The 12,703-nt window shown below is 42.4% G+C and overlaps 1 protein-coding gene across 1 annotated transcript in view; it reads left to right on the forward strand.

Annotated features, from left to right (window-relative positions):
- The first annotated feature begins 1,998 nt into the window (after nt 1-1,998).
- Nucleotides 1,999-12,703, forward strand: part of ATP2B4 (ATPase plasma membrane Ca2+ transporting 4) — a 256,117-nt gene continuing 245,412 nt past the window's right edge. The window contains exon 1 of the mRNA XM_063142032.1: nt 1,999-2,020. The gene's annotated coding sequence lies outside the window, so the exon portion shown is untranslated. The remainder of the gene's footprint in view (nt 2,021-12,703) is intronic.

Consider the following 12,703-nt stretch of genomic DNA (forward strand, 5'->3'; position numbering starts at 1 on the left):
GGTGAGCAAGGGGAAATCCAATCAAGATATATAAAATGATGTGTGGTGTCAAAAATGTTCTCATCCCATGAAGCTGATTGGTGGGAGATTCAGGACAGACTATATGTTTCTTCACACAGCATATAGTCAAACTATGGAATTCTCTACCTCAAGATGTAATGATGGCCACCAATTTGGATGGCTTAAAAGGGAGACAAATACATACATAGGAACACAGGAAGCTGCCTCATACTGAGTCAGACCATTGGTCCATCTAGCTCGGTATTGTCAACACTGACTGGCAGCAATGGCTTTCTAGGGTTTCAGGTGGGATTCTTCTCCTACCTGGAAAAGCTGGGGATTGAATCTGGGACCTTCTGTATGCAAAGCATGTGCTCTGACACATTGAGCTATAACCCTTTCCTGGATTACCTCTACTATCAGAAGCAGTATGCCTCTCAGTTGCTGAGAAACACAGCACTTACCTACTTCTTGTGAGCTTCCCAAAGGTCGCTGGTTGGCCACTGTGGCGGCAGAATGTTGTACTAGATAGGCCTTTGGTATGATCCATCATAGCTCTTCTTAAATTCAATCCCCTCCCATATGTGCCTGCCTGGACCTTAAGATCATCTACAGGGGTCCTTCTCTGCGAGCCCCTGCCAAAGGAAGTGAGGCAGGTGGCTACTAGGAGGGCTTTCTCTGCTGTGGCACCCCGGCTGTGGAACAAGCTCCCCAGAGAGGTTCGCTTGGCGCCTACATTGTTTTCCTTTCGTCACCAGCTGAAGACCTTTTTTATTTTCTCAGCATTTTAACACCTAATTTAACTTAAATTTAAACTCTGCTGTTTTAATCTCATATTTTAACCTATATCAATTTTTGCTGTGTGGTTTTATCCTGGTTGTGCTTTTTATATTGTATTTTGTATTCATGTTTTTAAATTGTTGTTTGTTTTTTATGCTTTTCATGTTTTTAATTTTTGTGAACCGCCCAGAGAGCTTTGGCTATTGGGTGGTATAAAAACGTAATAAATAAATAAATAAAATTCCTGCTTGACAATCAGTTGAGATGATTCTGCAACTTGTTGCATGGCGCGCTTTGCCTGTGCATTTCCTGAGCTGCCAATTTGAGTCTCTCCTATTGTTCCTTACCTGCCCTTCCTCTGTATCTTGCTTTGTTCCCTGCCTTGCATTACCAATTTTGGCCACATCTCTGGACACCCACTGATTCACATCCATGACTATGGCTATGACTCCACACCCAGCACCACTTCCCCTGGAGTTGCTGGGCATGCGCTTTGCTAGGATCATGCTCCTTGCTGCTTCCCGCAAAACCCTCCACCCTGACTGAGTCACATTGTTTATAGTACCCCTGAACCAAACTATACTTGTGTCCTTACCTGCACTTACTGACAGGAGGTTCAGAGTCAGCTAGTAAACAAGCTGTCCCCGCCCTGAGGCATTCATTTTCATGTTTCCCTACTGAATGGAGGTAGTTTTCCTAGGGGAGAAGCACATCCTTTCCCTCAATCGTTCCCCAAAGCAACAGGCTAACCCTTCTGCTGCATGCCCGATGGAGGTCCCCTGCTTTTGAAAACGATTTTGACATCTGCTTCAGGCAAAGAGGACGTGCATGTGCTGTTTATCAGTATCTCCATCTCCACCATTAGCCCGTCTGTCCATCATTTCACTTGATGGTCTTTATTAGTGGCTTTACCTGAGTGTTTAGCCATCTGTCTTGCAGCACATGGCAACTGTCCGTCTAGCCATATGTTTGTCTGTTTGCTTCTAAGCAGTATCCATCATCCCCTTTCTATCTCTCCTATTACAGGGCTGGCTTCATTGTGCCTCGGCTTTCTGTTGCTGACATCTTTCCATTTCACTCTTCATCTACCTAGCTGCAGCCGGATGTCTCTCTAGACACACATATTGCTTTCTTGCTTGAATGCTTCATTTCACTGTTTTGCCACCCAGCTCCGAATCTTTTCTCGGGGCTACAAGAAAAAGGAAACAATTTCATTGCCTGGGAATGTTCGCATTGAAAGGTATGGAAGTTCCCCTCCTTTGGTTATTTCAAGGAATCCTGCACAGGATAAATTACCAGGAGTTTATATGAAAACTGTAACTATGCAGGGCCAAACTAGATATGTTAATTGTGTGAATGCAAGTAACCTTAGGGTGGTAGGTGTCCTCTTTTACAGAGGACAGTCTTTTATTTGAAGGGATGTCCTGTCCAATTCCAGTTTAAAGAATATGAGCCATAAGATTGGTTGCCCCCCAACACTGAGCACTTGAACAGCAGACACATCGGTCACCTGGTCGTGGTCTCCCCTGCTATGGTGAGATGTTCTGTATTTTTATTTAAGTTATAGTAATGGTTCCTAAATATGCATTCATATATATTTATTAGTATATGTAAATGATATGTGAATCACTGTCCTCTTTTTGTCCCGTTTTTTGGTGATATGTTTCTTCTTTTTTGAGGTGATTCATCAATGGCCATCCTAAGTAATGTATGCTTTTTTTGTCATATAAATAGCAGCCCCAATAGAACCTGAGCACCTCAGGACCACAGTAGGTGGTTGTGCAGGAAAGTTTAACTCTTTCGTCCTGCTGTGGACCCAAGGAAAATCCTCCTCCCCAAGCTGTTTGCACCAAGACAAAAATTTCCATTGACGCCAACAGACACTTTTCTCCTAATGCAAATAGCAGCTGGAGAGGGGATTATCATTGGGACCACAGTAGTGCGAAAAAGGTTAAATGCTGCCTCCTCACCCCTTATGGTGCCAAAGCTGCTCACCCCCTCCACTTCCGGGGCTTCAGTTTACATAACAAAAAAATGTGCATTAATTGCATTAACACAACCACCTGATCCATCTCCATCCCCACAACCCCGCCAGGCCAGTATGCAAAGTGGAATTTTGTGGTCCCCTGGCTTTCACAGTTCTCCAGATGTGGTTAACTGTTCCCAGTTCTTTATATGTATAAAAATACTTTTTGGCCCATACAAATGTAACCAACTTTCTGTCTTGCAAACATGTAAAACTACATTTTAAAACAAAACAAAACAGAAACCACACATATACAATACCAATATTGGCATATATTAGGGCTGTGCATGGACCCCCCGATCCGATCCGGATCCCAATCCGCAACTTTTGGATCGGGTCTGCTCCACTTTGGGATGATCTACCTCTGGTCTGGTCTGCTCCGTGCTGGATCCGGATCCGGACCAGGACCTCCACTTCCCCCCTTCCATAGACTTGCATTGAAAATGTCAAATGCCTATAACTTTTTTAGTTTTCAAGTTAGAAACATCAAAATAGACAACATGATAGCTTCTAAATAGATCCTTATACATGCCCATTTTGAAGGAAATCTGATCATGCCCTGAATTTTGGAGAATATTTAAAAGATTCCCCCATTTACGAAATGCATGTATCTCCATCATTTTTCCAGTTACACACCTGCAACTGGACACCATGAGAGCTTCCCCATTGATCCTTATTCATGCCCATTTTGAAGGAAATCAGACCATGCTCTGATTTTTAGAGAATTTTAAAAAATATTTCCCCATTTACAGAAATGCATGTATCTCCGTCCTTTTTCCAGAAACACACCTGCAACTGGGTGCAGTGAGAGCTTCCACATAGATCCTTATTCAGGCCCACTTTGAAGGAACTCAGATCATGCCCTGATTTTTGGGGAATTTTTAAATTTAAACCTAAATCAGAATCTTCCTCTCAGGTAACCATGTCAAAAATGAACACAGGGAACTTCAAGATAGAAAATTATTAAACTGGCTGAGCATACAGCACATAGCTGTTCATGGGATAAACAACTCAGACCTTGCTTTGCCGTGCTTGGGTCGCAATACTTCTAAAAACTTAATTTCTTTCATGCCATCCACTCATTTCAAAGTGCTATAACGTGTTGGTTTTTCAAGATGCACACACACACACACACACCTCCATCACAGTTCACACACTCCAGGGTATGCCCAGCCAATAATTGTAATAGCAATAACAATAAAAATACTAATAATCACAACAAGAAGAAGAATTAGAACAAAAACACTGTCTGACTTTATTACCAGTAAGGGGAACGTGGACGTGCCCAGTGGAACAGTGGACTGTGCCACCAGTCATTTGGCCGGTCCTCTTCAGGGCAGGATCTACACTACTGCTTATAACGGTTTATAATGGTTATGACAACTGTTCAGGCCCAGGACACATTACATATACTGTTTTCATAACATTTTTAAAGTGTTATATCCTGCTTGGTGTAGATCGGGCCTAGGTACCTGCTTTTGAGAAGCCACATTACATATCAACTCATGCAAAACATTGGCTTCCTTCCACTGGTTCCGCTTTGGAGGGTTCTGATGACCCTGGGCACCAGGGGCACTGGGCACATCCACATGCCATACAGCACATCATCCACTTGCACCTCATCTATTCAGTTGTTCAACAAGGTTATGGTGGGTACCTTGCAGTGCCGTGTTGCCTATCTGTTATTTTACTTTGTATATTATTTAAGGTTGTGTGAGAGAGTTTGCTGGGGCTACGGCTTCACCAATCCACTACAAACTGAAAAAAAGTCCGATCCAAAGATAAAGAAAGAAAAGTTACTAACTATCCCGGTTTGCTTATTACCGCCCCCCTCTAACATTGGGATTGGAGGATGCTTCGCATAGGCTGATCACTTATCATGATTGGGAGATGAACCTGTCAATCAACGTTAAAAAAAATGGGTTCCCCCCTCTTGCTTTACCCATTCAATAAAAAATAATTGCAAGCAAACCGCATGACGAAGAATTCTGAAAATCGACACAAATGACCCCCAATCATCAATGTCTAAGCACGGTAATTTTCAGGGATCTAGCTTTAAAAACAAAGAAGTGATAGGCAATTTTTCACCCAATGCAATCCTATGGGGAAAAAATTCCAAAATGGCAGGTGGAGCCCTGAAAACATGCAGAGCGCTCTGCAAATGAAAGAACTGCTCCATGTCACTCCGCTGACCAGCCAACCTGATTCAGATCCGCCTTTGGTGGAGGTGGATCGGGTCACTCCGCTCCCGCTTCTACAACCTGAAACAGAGCAGAGCACAGCCCTAGCGTATATAGAGAGAAGCAGATGCATAGTAAAATGCTCATTGTGCTGAATCATATCTATATCTATATCTATATGGAGGAAGGCCTTCTCTGCTGTGGCACCCCGTCTGTGGAATGAGCTCCCTAAGGAGGTTCGCTTGGCACCTACATTATATGCTTTTAGACGCCAGGTGAAGACCTTTTTATTCTCCCAGCATTTTAACAGTCTATAAATAAATTTTAACTTGGTGTTTTAAATTTGTAATTTTGCTTTGCTGTTTTTATCTGCTTGAGCTTTTATATTGTATTTTATATTATGGTTTTATACTGTTTTATACTTTGAATGTTTTTAATTTTTGTGAACCGCCCAGAGAGCTCCGGCTATTGGGCAGTATAGAAATGTAATAAATAAATAAATACCTATACCTATCTATCTATCTATATTGATGGGAGAAAATTTAATTGATGATTAACACTGGAAGACAACAAGGCAGGAACAGAGGTAAACACTAACAAAAAGCAAATGGGGGACAGGACAGGGAGTTGATTTGTCCATTCCCAAGGCATATCTTGGGCAAATACTTTGATGTATGGGCTATTGCCTCTGAAATTTACAAATATTCTTCATTTATCATTTTGTGTTATGTGGCTTAGGATCTTCAAACAGAAAATAAAATCCATAGGAAATCCTAGAGAAAACAAACCAGATTATCAGATAAATATTTGTGTGTGTGACTTTTTAGCTGGATTGAAAATGAAAATAATGTTTCCATAGAACAGATGCAGCCTGGGCAGCATGTCATGGTACAGAGAATTACAATCTGTCTTAAACAGGAGGTGTTTGTTAAATAAGATGGAGACAAATGCTGTCAAACACTCTTTCATGCAGTTAGGGTTCCAGTCGTGTGTTTTGTTTTGATTAGGAGCACCCGCACATCACACAGAGATAGTTAATGATGGAGTGGAACAAAAATTAATAAGGCATTTTTCTTCATGGATAGCAGTCCCAGTTCTGAAGGCTGCGACTTGGCGTGAGACTACTGAAAACAGCTCCTTGATACCATCTATCATCTTGCTCACCTTGATTTTATCCTGTAGATATATGAATGATGTTTCTTCAAGTAGGAAAGCATTGCTAAAAGGGCCAGATCTACACCAAGCAGGATATAACACTTTGAAAATGGGTTGAAAATGGTATATGGAGTGTGTGCTGAGCTCCAGCAACCCCATAAAGCAGTAGTGTAGATTAGGGCTGTGCACTGCTCTGATTTGTATCATGGATCCGGAGCTGAGCGACCCGATCCGCCTCTGACAAAGGCTGATCCGAATCGGGTCGGAGGAGCTGCGAATCATGGCGAAGCGGTTCGCCTCCATCCGGAACTCCGAACACAGGTAAGGGGGGAGGGGGGCTCACCTGGCGCCACAGTCCATGCAGTGATGTGGCAGAGCCAGGTAAGAGGGCAGGGGGAGGGGGGCTTACCTGCCTCCATCGCGGTCCAGCGCCTGCTTCCACTTTGAGGCCTGGGCCTCAGTTGAAGCCTGTGCCGGACCGCGGCGGAGGCAGGGAAGGGGGCAGGGGGGGCTTACCTGGCTGCACTGCAGTCCATGCGGCAGTGATGACGGAGCCAGGTAAGGGGGCAGGGGGGGCTTATTCAGCCCCCATGTTGTCCCCCCTTCCCCACTTACTTGCCTCCGCCATCCACCGCAGAGGCAAGTAAGGAGGGAAGGGGGCAAAATCTCAATCCACCTCTCCGGATCTTGCTCCGTGGAGTGGAGCAGGGCGGGGTGGATCGACCCGAAGCAGATCGGCTCAATCCAAAAGTTCTGCCTCAATTGCCAACATTACTTGACAGGCTTTGGGCACTGTGCACCTTGACAGGGCTCCTGTATCTTTAACAGTTGCATAGAAAAGGGAATTTCAGCAGGTGATATTTGTATATATGGAGAACCTGGTGAAATTGCCTCTTTATCACAACATTTAAAGCTGCAAGAGCTATACTGAAGCTATACTGTGACCAGATTTAAAAGAGGGCAGGGCACCTGCAGCTTTAACTGTTGTGATGAAGATGAAATTTCACCAGGTTCTCCATATATACAAATGACACCTGCTGTAATTCCCTTTTCAGTACAGCTGTTAAAGATACAGGAGCCCTGTCCCCCTTTTCATATGGTCACCCTAGGAGTGGGGGGCATTTTTCCTGCTGCACCTCAGGCAACAAAATGTCTTAGGGCAGCCTTGGGTGACTACAGGCGAGAGCAATTGCCTTCATAACCTTAAGAGAGGCTATAGAACAATACTACATATTATTATTAGCCCCATCTTAGGTAATGCCAGACAGTTCTTATTTATAGAACATTTCTTCACAGCAGTCACAGGATGTGTGTCGGTCCCACCTGCAGCCGTCCAAACCATCTGCAATTATTAGCAAGGTGCTGATGGCATACCTCTGATCTCTTCAAAGATCTGCATCCCATCCAGTGCGGTTCTGTCATCTCTCCCCCACTTAAGAGCACGTACTTGTTGAGCGTGCCATCGCATCAGAGATTCTACTTGCCAGAGTGTTGTTTCCTGGGGCAATGGGGTTAATTTATTTTAGCAGCTTTATTCTAGGCAATATCTAATGCTCAGGCATGCAAACATTTTCACTTCCTTCAAAACTAATAATAAATCTTTTACACCTAACATTGGCAGCTTCAGTCCAAATTTCTTCATATTCACAATCTTCTATGATAAAAAAAGGACTGCCCTTTCTGTTGAAAAAAGAAAACAAAGAGTTGTGTGTGTTCCCTCCAACACTAATACATGAGTTCATGTAGACTGATCATTATTCTCAGGTTGTCTGAGTCAGATCTCCTTCCTGCTATTTTGCATTCATCTTGGGTGACTCTGCTTGTTGTGAGTCATGAGCTCAGGGCACCTATGCAGTGCTGGCCCTGCATAGGTGGCATCATGAGGGGGGTTAGCTTATGATCAGAATTAGTGTCTTTAGTGCAGCAGGAGCCTTCCATTCAAGAAGCAAAACATCTCAGTCCAGCATCTATGCCTTTATCTATGCCTTTATGTCCAGCATCTGTACCTTTATCATGTACATCAAGGATGGGAAATGTTTGGCCCTCCATATGTTGATGGACTACAACTTGTATCATACCTCACCATTAGGTAGGGCTGATGGGAGTTGCAATCAAGCAACATCTGGAGAGCCATTCATTCCCCACCACCTATTTGCATGGTTACATGGTGCTTCTACTCTAAGCCACAAGCACAAAAGAACTATGTCATTATCTGTTGATTGTTAATTAATTGGAGAGCAATCTAAAGTACCTGTGGTGGTGGTGGTGGAGGAGGAGGTGGTGGTGGTGGTGTCAGTGGTAGAACCATCACCACATACAAAGCCCTCCCACATAACAGCAGCTACGGTGGAAGGTGGAGGCATTTTGTCAACATACTCCATTTGCCTCTTATTGACCAGTGGGAGTGAATCACTGATGCCAGCTCCAGGGCTACCATACTTTCAGACCCTATTTTGGGGCATAGGATCTTGCAGGTACATAGCCTTCCCTGACACACCTCCAGAAAACCCCATTCTGGATCCAACCACCAAAAGAACACCACAGGCAGGTCAGCAACAAATCTTTTTTGCTGCTACATCCAGAGAGGGTCAAATCTGTTGTTTTCTCTTTCTCCCACATCCAAACCTCAAGTTCTTTCCATCGCAAATATGAAGAAATGTGCAAATTTTGGTTAATATAAAAAATGAACTGAAACATAACTCTCACCCACCCCTAGCCACATCAGGGAAGCCTCTGGCCATAGAGAAGGAGGTTTGAATGTCTGGCAGCTCCTCAACCACCCTCCCAGAGTGGATAAGACTGTTCCCTAATTTTTATTGTAGCGCTACCATTTTCTAAGCAAACCCCAAACACTTACAACCAACTCAATATATCCCAGGCAATGTGACACAATGGTTAAGATTACATGATATTTACACAGTGGAAGAATATATCTGTCTTGTTATTTACTGGGGGAAACAATAGAACTGGTTGTTTAAACAATACGAATTTTGATTGGGCAGCTAGATAATGAAGTGAAATAAAGGGGGAGTATCTTTTAATCCTAAATTCCAAGGAAGTACAACCAGATCCTTCAAAATATGTCCATTTTGTTTCCATTCTTCTACACAGCTCTTTCGTTCTCTGCTAATCCGCCCTTGCTAATACCCTGGCCTGCATCCTTCTGCCTTTAAATGTGTTTTCACCTGGCCTCAGATGTTTTAAATTTTCTATCATTTATCTGTATTTCCTAACACAGATCTGATCACCTGGAAGTGGATTCACAAAAGGAAAAGTCACCTTTTTCCTCATGTCATAAATATTCCCCATCCAAATAATTTAATAATGACTAGCATCTTTCCTATTCATTAAATCCATTCAAAATCATTGAACAGGGTTGGTTTGTTTTTTAGGAATGAGATGTAAAATGTCCTCCGAAAGAACAGACTCTTGTTAATCACCTAGCCAGATTATTAGGCAGCACAACTGACAAAACAATTACTAGACATAACAAGCAATCAGCTGATATTTGTAATCTGCTGAACGTGTCCTAGTGGTTATTTTGTATATGTTTTGATGAGTAATTGAGTGTAATTGATTAATGACAGATTAATTCACACATCAGAGGAGACTAGATGAATGTTTATGTGCCAAAGTCGTTACCTAATGCTGTAGCCATATCAGTGGAAAAGCCATGGCAAGGGATGGGCAGAATTGTATATTCACATCTGCATGAGAGACATTTTGCTGGCAGACAATAGCTGCGTAAAAACACATTATAAGGCTGCGTGAACATCTCTTCATGCAACATGATGTGATGACTGATGAGCTGGATGGTTTATTTTTCCCCTGAGTTTAAATAAGGTTCCTCGCTGAGTTGTATTTGCAATGCTTTCATTTCAGTACACCCAAACTTGCAGTTGTGTCCATGGGAGCCTACCCTCCTTGTCTTGTTAGTGGACAGATCTTTTAAATAAATATTCCTATGCCCAGGGCTCAGTTAGCTATTAGGTTAAGAACTCTACAGAGGAAGGCCAAATTAGCATCTAATTAGAATTTCTTAGGGTGTAATCCCATGCATGTTTAGACAGAAACAAGGCCTACAATTCCCAGCATGCCCCAAACAACATAACTGGCTGGGGCATGCTGGGAGTTGTAGGACTTGGTTCTGTTTAAACATGCATAGGATTGCACCCTTATTGTAGAATGTTGGTCTGTCTTGCTCCATATCTTGAATTTTAAAAATTCTAAACATTGTATAATATATCAGTTGCCCTTTTATTGAAAACAGGAGACAGGGAGTTGCTTTAGTAACTGTAGACAAATTTAAAATAATGTCTCGTGCGTCTCTTTCCCCAAAAAATAGCAAGTTGAGGGAAGGTAGGGTGACCATATGAAAAGGAGAACAGGGCTCCTGTATACTTAACAGTTGTATTGAAAAAGAAATTTCAGCAGATGTCATTTGTATATATGGAGAACCTGGTGAAATTTCCTCTTCATCAAAACAGTTAAAGCTGCAGGTGCCCTGCCAGAGGGAATTTCACCAGGTTCTCCATATATACAAATGACACCTACGGAAATTCCCTTTTCTATGCAACTGTTCAAGATACAGGAGACCTGTCCTCCTTTTCATTTGGTCACCCTAAGGCTTTGTTATGAAGTATGCATTAATTTACATGGATGTGCAAATCACATACATGTAAACCAAACACATACATGAGGGATCTTTTGGTGCTGAAATCTGGGTGCTTAGAAAAGTCAGCTTTGAGAGAGAGAACACAACAGGGTCTTTGAAAGCAATTCTTTGTTTTATTAAAGAAGAATTTCAAATGAATTAAAATCACACAACAAGATATATATATATATATATATATATATATATATATATATATATATATGGAATTAGAATCATACATCAACACTAGAAGGTTAAAGATAATCAAGCATTTAAAGTCAATTAGTGTTCAAAAGAGAACAGCTTTACTCTCTAATAAGTGTGTGAGTGTGTTTAAAAATGAAGTGCAGCACCTCAAAGAGTAGTTTTAATTCCTGGCAAGGCGTGTGAGTGAGTGAGAGTGTGTGTAGCTGTTCAAGGAAGGAGGAGGGGGGAAAAGAAGTTCCAGCTTGGGATAATTTGAAAGGGGGAGAAACAGACTCTTTTGAGGAATTGTGGGAGAGTTTTGGAGGAGGGGGGTTAGAGCAAACGCAGGGGTTTGGGAAGAAAGTGGACGGAGAGGCGTAAAAGATCAACAGGGAGCTCTTAAAGCCAGGGACTTTTGGAGTTTGGAGCGGGATGGAATATTAGGAAAGGGGGAGGAAAAGAAAGAAGGAAAATAGAAGGTAATGGTGACTTGTGAAGCGCTGGGAAGCTCTGTTGAGCTCTTTTGCTGGAAACGAAGGGAAGACAAGAGGGAAAAAAGGGGGTTAGCCATCTGAACTGAAGGGATAGCTAAATGAGGGCTTATCCCCGGGATTGGCCCGGGATCATCCCTAGCGTGAGTGATTCCCGGCTCCCCAAAAAATGCTACTTAGAGCAATTACAATCCTTGTCTCAAAGTTCTTGGGCAAACTCAGTCAGTATGATACTCTATCGTTACAGGATTAATGTGGAAGCCCTACCAAATTATTCCTCTAACAGAGTCAAACATCTCATCAAAGAAAAAAATTACCTTGATTCCAAATGACGGGACCTTCATTTACTTTCCCAAATGGCATATTCTTCCTGGTACCCAATATACAATACATCTTTGGGGTTGGAGCAGTACTTTATCGATCTTACGCTGGCACCACTTAGAAAAGCATTTACAGCTTTGTGTTTTCAGTGTATGCCCTCCGCCTATTTAAAGAGAAGATTCAATAACACCCCTGTGCACCAGAGACTCTGCACCTGTGAGTCAGGGGAAGTGGAGGACATTCAACCATGGCCTTCGCTAGACCTAAGGTTTATCCCCGGGTCGTCCCTGCCTGCTCCCGGGATATCCTGTGTGTCATTTACATGAACAGAGACGATCCTGGGATAAACCTTAGGACTAGCTAAGGCCATTATCTGTTGCGATGCCCTTTATATACATCCCCTAGACAAAAATTTCTTGACTACATTCTTCGCTACCTTTCTAACCGACCTTGCGTTGAACAAATCTGTATCTTCCTGGCTGGCAATAATGTATTTATTACTGCTCTGGTTGCAAAATTTGCCTTGGCTGCAAGTAAGTTGAGAGCTAGGCATCAAGACCATTTACAAGTATTGTAATAGGGAGTTGAAGATTCTGCCCTTTTTAAATGTGTTGTTCTAGTTCCCCACTGTGGCGCTCTTAATTTATGTAAATGCGATTTTGTATTTTTATATTCTTGTATTTTTGTTTATCTTTTTTATTTTATTTTAAATTATCTATTTTTTATTCCACTTATGTACAACTCATCTTTTTACTTGTATTTTATTTTTCTAACTATGTTAAATGGTGATGGCTCATTGCTTTTAGCAATAAAGATTTCATTCATTCATCCCTGTGCGTCATCTGGACGCACAGGGGATCCTGGGGGCAGGGAGGGATGATCCCTCCATTTCCACAGGATTTTGCCCCAC

Source organism: Elgaria multicarinata, chromosome 1 (assembly GCF_023053635.1).
Source record: "Elgaria multicarinata webbii isolate HBS135686 ecotype San Diego chromosome 1, rElgMul1.1.pri, whole genome shotgun sequence".
NCBI lineage: Eukaryota > Metazoa > Chordata > Lepidosauria > Squamata > Anguidae > Elgaria > Elgaria multicarinata.